Raw genomic sequence first — 6,489 nt, 5'->3', positions numbered from 1 at the left:
CTATGGACTCTGAAAAACAATCTGAGGGTTTTGAAGGAGCGGGGAGTGGGAGGTTGGGGGAATCAGGAGGTGGGTATTAGAGAGGGCATGGATTGCATGGAACACTGGGTGTGGTGCAAAAACAATGAATACTGTTATGCTGAGAAAAATAAATAAATTAAAATTAAAAAAAAAAAAAAAGAAAAAGAAATAGCCTGGTTCTTTCTTTGTTCTCTCCCTGCCTTCCACTTGGGATGGGGGAGGGCAGCGACCACAGCGGAGCCCCCAAGGAAGTTGCAAACTAACAGTGGAATCTAAAAAATATATCAAACACATAGAAGTAGATAGTACAGGTAATTGCCAGGGGCTGGGGTGGGGGATGGGGGAAATAGGGAGAGGCTGGTAAATGGCTACAAACTCCGTTGTAACTGAGGTCTGAGGATATAATGCTTAACATGGTGACTATAGTTGATGATACTGTATTGTATAATTGAAGCTTGCTAATAGAGTAAAACCAAGCATTCTCCTACAAAACCGTTTTGTACATGTGATTGGTGGTGGATGTGTTAATTATAACCCAAAGGTGGGAATTCTTTGGCAATGTATACGTCCATCAAATCATGACATTGGGGGCGCCTGGGTGGCTCAGTGGGTTAAAGCCTCTGCCTTCGGCTCAGGTCATGATCTCAGGGTCCTGGGATTGAGCCCCACATCGGGCTCTCTGCTCAGCAGGGAGCCTGCCTCCCCCTCTCTGCCTGCCCCTCTGCCTACTTGTGATTTCTAAAAAAAAAAAAAAAAAAAAAAAAAAATCATGACATGGCACACTTGAAATAAGATTTTATTGTTCAATAACACTTCAGCAGAGCTGAAACAACAAAAAACCCCCAAACAATCCAAATGCGTGTGTGGCTGAAATTGGCCCTCTGGGTGTAGTTTACTTGCGCTCTAGACTCTGGCATCCTCCCATTTTATCAATGATGAACCCCAGTCCAGTGCTCTCTAGGAGACCGCGGTCTCCCAGGGTGCCAGGATTTCCACGTCAGTGTCTGTACAGTTGCTGCTGGATGTTGAACCTGGGGGGGCGGGCAGAGGGATTGTGCTTCTCTCGCTTTTTGTATGGTATGGTCTTTCTCCTGCCAGAAGTGGAAACAGAACCTGAACGGAGGTGTTTTTTTATTCATATTTTGTTCATGTTCCCCTCATGCTGTTGCTTACATATGTTGAGCTGAATCAGATCAAAGGAAATTGAAGAGCTCCAGTCCATTTTCTTAGTTCTAAGCTCAACGTTCTTTCCTGACTTAACATTATTCACTGAGACCCGGAAATAGAATCTCAGAGGGGTTCCCCAGGTCCGACCCCAGATCAAGTCAGGGATAGAGGTCCATACAAATGCAGGTTAAAAAAAAAAAAAAAAGGCAAAATCAACTCTCTCCTCCCCCATCTTCCAACTAAACAGAAACAACTAAATGGTCATGAAAGACACAAGAAAACCCTCACTAAATCTACTTTTTTTTATTTTTTTTTTAAAATTTTTTATTTTTTATAAACATATATTTTTATCCCCAGGGGTACAGGTCTGTGAATCACCAGGTTTACACACTTCACAGCACTCACCAAATCACATACCCTCCCCTTAAAAGAATACTTTTCTTTTCTTTCTACTTTTGAAAGAATACTTTTCTTCAGTGCTTTTGTCTGTCACCCAAGAGATAGAATTCTTGACTTAATTATTGACGAGTGGTAATTGTTGTGGATGCACTTAGCCAAACCTGGGTTCTGGGGTTCCGATAGAGCATTTAGCCTTCTAGTTCTCTGCGTTGGTTCTGTTCTTCTATGATAGCCCGGGGATGTGGCCTCAGGTAGCTACACATGTTATATTTGCTGGGGGAGACGTTGGACTTCAGAGTAGTAATCACTTAGGAAATGTTAGCTTTATATTATTCCATTGAGAAAGTTTTCCAGGTATTCTATGAGAACTCAGAGAAAAAATAAATTTTTTATTTATTTATTTTTAATTTTAATTTTTTTTGAAAAAATAAATTTCAATCAAGACATACACACCTTCAAGGCTTAAAAATGTAAAATATAAACATATGAGAGTCAAAATGATTTACTCATCATTTCCGCTCTTAGGTAAAACATGAATGTAAAATTAGCAAATTAAAACAGATTGATATCTCATCTGGTTAGTAACATAGTATTAATAGCTCAGTAAAGTCCATTAATTATTTTTACGCCCCATATGACTAGTTCTTGTTTATAAGATGGCCTCTAAGGGAAGGAAATACAGAGCCATCCATTACCACCAGGCAGAGATTCTGTGACTTTTTAAGCACCGAGTGGAGTCCATGAGCCACATTAACATCTGATCAGGAGAGTTTTGGGTCATAATTAAAGTCACTGAAACAGGGTGTGCTCTACAAGAAGGACAGCCTGTTATAATAATAGTTAGAACAAGGCATAAAAATCCCTCATCTGACTTCCTCCTGGGTGTTTTCTATCAAAACTCCCACCTGCTGCCTCACTTTTTATCATATCATTACTCAGAAAAATGACTGTAGTGTGACTTGAGGTGAAGCCTTTTGAATTTTCATTAAAAGAAAAAAATAGGTATGAAAGGAAAAAAAATCATTATATTGTCAGTAATATAGCTTTCACTTTTTCTTACTTAAAAAGGATTTGAATAATTTGGGAGAAATTGCCTGATTGTGTCATACTGGGATTTCAATATTAAATTACATCACGTTGGAACTGAATGGAATTGCCATTTTTGAAAGTCAAAAAGAGTAGAATAGCAGCAATTTCATATTATTCAACTTAATAATGAGAACAGTTGTGCATTGATTTTTTTTTATGTCAGGCACTCTGCTATGTAAAATCCATATTTTATTATTAATCTTCATAATAATCATATGAGAAGCAGTAGTAATCTCCATCTGTCCCTTCCCCCCATTTTTGCCAAAGCCACCTCAGATGGATTTTGCCAGGCAAATGAAGTTTCCAGATCAATCCCCTTTCCACTCCCTGACCTTGCATCTCCTACCAGATCCCCTTACCTCTGATCTCTTTTTAGAAATGTTTGTAATCCTACTGCTTAAGATAATAGGCATTGTTATGGTCATACCTACTTGAGAGGTAGAGAAATGGAAGCTCAGGGTTTGAGGAAGGAAGAAAGTTGGAACATAACTGAGGCAGGATTTCAATTCCAGTCTTCTGGACTGAAAATATTGAGTGCCTTCACCAATATCTTATCTTTCTCTCTCTCTCTCTCTCTTTTTTTTTTTTTTTGGTGACACAAATTTACTATTTATTCTTTGAGGGAAAATTTACACAAACTGAAATGCATTCATGTTAACAGCATTATTCAATGAGTTTCTGAAACGCATGTTTCTGTATAATGCAGCCCCCCCCATCAAAATATAAAGTATTATCACTCAGAAAGTACCCTTGTGCTCCTTCAATTTCCCCCTCTCCCTCTCAACAGTGTTCTCTTTTTTTCCCCACCATTGATGAGTTCTGCCTGCTTTAGAACTTCATGTAAATGTAATCATATGGTATGTACTCTTTTGTCTGTTTTATAACCTAATTACTTGATACCAAATATGATGGAGGTGACCTAACCCATTCTGGCCAAATTGCTGAATTTACCTTGTTTGTGCAGTCAGTTGAGATTCATGGAGATTGGTTGCTCTGTCCTTGTTTTTGAATGATATCCAAGATAGAAAGGATTGCCAACTACCTGAAACAAGTGGTTCTCAAATATTACTATGCTTCAGTGTCCCCGTGGGGAAATCTGCTATAGGTGAAGTATTCTGGTTCTCTTCCCCAAAGATTCCAAACTGAAGTCTGGGTTGCATTCATAAAGTTCTGCTTTTCAATAAGCACCCCAGGTGGGGCCAGTTAGAAACTTCAGGAAAAAGCTTGGATAAACATTAACATAGTCTAACTACCTTATTTTATTTGTAGATGAACATAGGTAAATCACTCTGGAGATGTAAACTTACTTCTCTGCTAATAGTATTGGTGCAGGAACTAGAACCTGGGTCTTCATACTTACTATTTTTTTTAAAGAATTTATTTATTTATTTGACAGAGAGAGATCACAAGTAGGCAGAGAGGCAGGCAGAGAGAGAGAGAGGAGGAAGCAGGCTCCCCACTGAGCAGAGAGCCTGATGCGGGACTCTATCCCAGGTCCCTGGGATCATGACCTGAGCCGAAGGCAGTGGCTTAACCCACTGAGCCACCCAGGCGCCCCCTATTATTATTTTTTTTAATAGCATGCATGAGCTGGGGTGGGGAGCTGAGGAGGGAGGGACAGAAGCTGGGTTCACACCCAGCATGGAGCTCCATGTGGGGCTTGATCTCAGAATCCTGAGATCATGACCTGAGCCAAAATTAAGGGTGAGACAACATTTAATGGACTGAGCCACTCATGCTCCCTTTTACTCATAATGAAGTATAATGATTCCTAAGCTTTAGTCACAGACCCCAGAAATACACACACACACACACACACACACACACACACACTTAGATTTAATAAACAGATGTATGAACATATAATATTACTAGGTACAGGAATGCTTTTTAGCTCAAAAAGCATATTTGAAAGCATGGCTGAATTCAGAATCGTGTTTTCTTTCATCAGCCTACAGAGTTTAAGTGTTAAATAAGGTTCCTCATAACCTGAGTAGAGTAGGAGCCATGGCTAGGGTCCTACTATCTCTGGCAGCTGCTACATCATTTATAATAGTCAAAAGTAGTTGCTGTAATTAGGCCTTTACTTTCCAGCTTAACTTAGATCAGCTGGGGACATTAGAAATCAGCTAAGGCCTGAAAGCAATCACAGTGAAGATTGGATGAGACTTCTAATGATATCTTCAAACAGAATGTTTCCCAGAAGTCACCATTTCCAGACTAGCCAGGATTGGAAACCCCAACTTCAGCTTTTTAACATATACACATACATCACATCCTCTGTAAGAATGGGCCGAAGGTGGCCCAGGTGGCTCAGTCATTAAGTGTCTGCCTTTGGCTCAGGTCATGATCCTGAGGTCCTGGGATTGAGCCTCACATCGGGCTCCCTGCTCTGTGGGAAGCCTGCTTCTCCCTCTCCCACTCCCTGTGCTTGTGTTCCCTCTCTCTCTGTGTCTCTCTGTCAAGTAAGTAAACAAAATCTTTAAAAAAAAAAAAAAAGAATGGACCTAAAACAAGCCTGATTCTTGGACCTCTTATGACAAGCTGTATGTTGATAAAGACTTTGGAGGATTCACTCAAGGACCTACTGGGATGGTTTAGTAGCAATTCCAAGCATATGGTGAATAGGCAGACTGAGCAAGAATCTCCAGATGAGGAATATGGAAAGAGGGATATGGGAGTTGGATGGGGGAGTATACAAAATCTCCCTCTCCCCATCGCTCTCTACACCAATGCCATGGGAGTGGAAAATGTGAACTTCTTGTACTTGGTACAATGTTGACATTGTATGTAGGGCTGTACCTGCGCTTACATGGGAGATTTGCAGAGCTTCCCCTTCTGTCTGGGAGCATGACGTATAGTCCTCTGTCAATGCAGCTATCTCTGTCAGTTGTCATGGGTGAGTTCATAACCTACTTTTGTATCCAAAGTGCCGGTTGGTGTCTTTCCATCAATCATGTTGCATGGTCCTGTGGTGACAACCATGTACTCATATGCCTCTGGTCAGACCAGGCAGGATGGGAGGGAGTACAGTTAACAATAATGGTAGCTATTTGGACAAGTCACATCTACCTACTTCTGCAAGTCTCCAAAAAATTAAGTCAGGGTCTTAGGATGTCTACTGGTGCCCAGTAGCAGCCTTTTCTGAAGCCAGGCCTTCAGCCCCCAAATCTGTTTACTCTCTATTTTTCTTCTATCCTCTTGATACTCACTCACTTGATCAGCATTTGGTTTGTTCGTCTATATTTTGTGGACATCTGTTTGGGATTCTAAGCCTTGCCGGGAAGCCCTTTTCTTTTAATGTGGTGTGAATGGTTTAGATGACCTTCACAATGCTTTATACCAGGCAATCAGAGTTACAAAATACAGAGATATTGTGATGTCAGGAAGGGAGCTTGCAATTTGGGTCAAGATGACCTGGGTTCAACTCTTGCCTCAGTTATGTTTAAACTCTGTTGTCCTCAAATCTCTGAGCTTGCATTTCTCCATCTGTCAGGACCTGAAGTGTGGCACGCCTCTCTGCCACTGCCTGCTCTCAGCGACAGAGCTCAACAGGACTTCCTTTTTCAAGCTGGTGCCTCCCTTCCCTGCTTCCTTGGTTAATTGTGCTTCAAGGGCCCCGCCAGGAAGCGCCCCAGTGTGCCTTGAGATCTTCACATTCTCTTTCTACCAAGACTTCAACACAGCATGAAAAGTTTTGAGGTACAGTTGCAACCAGAAAGAAAAAAGAGTTGCTCCTTGAATTGAAATTGAGAGGTTCCATGCAAAAAATCTGCCTTTTCAAATTTTCATATGTTAGATTTCTGTCAAATT

General features: G+C 40.9%; 1 long non-coding RNA gene across 2 annotated transcripts; it reads right to left on the bottom strand.

Annotated features, from left to right (window-relative positions):
- Nucleotides 1–809: 809 nt before the first annotated feature.
- On the bottom strand, nt 810–5,970 carry LOC101677283. 2 transcript variants are annotated; one of them, XR_006602395.1, is made up of 4 exons: nt 5,889–5,970; nt 3,628–3,718; nt 1,749–1,946; nt 810–1,112 (listed from the first exon to the last, which is right to left on the bottom strand). It is a non-coding gene; the product is annotated as an uncharacterized LOC101677283 (long non-coding RNA). The 2 variants fall into 2 exon arrangements; XR_006602394.1 differs by lacking the exon at nt 5,889–5,970 and adding an exon at nt 5,489–5,668.
- Nucleotides 5,971–6,489: the final 519 nt, after the last annotated feature.

The sequence above is a fragment of the Mustela putorius genome, unplaced genomic scaffold, assembly GCF_011764305.1.
Source record: "Mustela putorius furo isolate JIRA1106 unplaced genomic scaffold, ASM1176430v1.1 tig00003867_pilon_pilon_pilon, whole genome shotgun sequence".
Taxonomy (NCBI): Eukaryota; Metazoa; Chordata; class Mammalia; order Carnivora; family Mustelidae; genus Mustela; species Mustela putorius.
The sequence above is the reverse complement of the archived record's forward strand: the minus strand, read 5'-3'. Positions and strand labels throughout refer to the sequence as shown.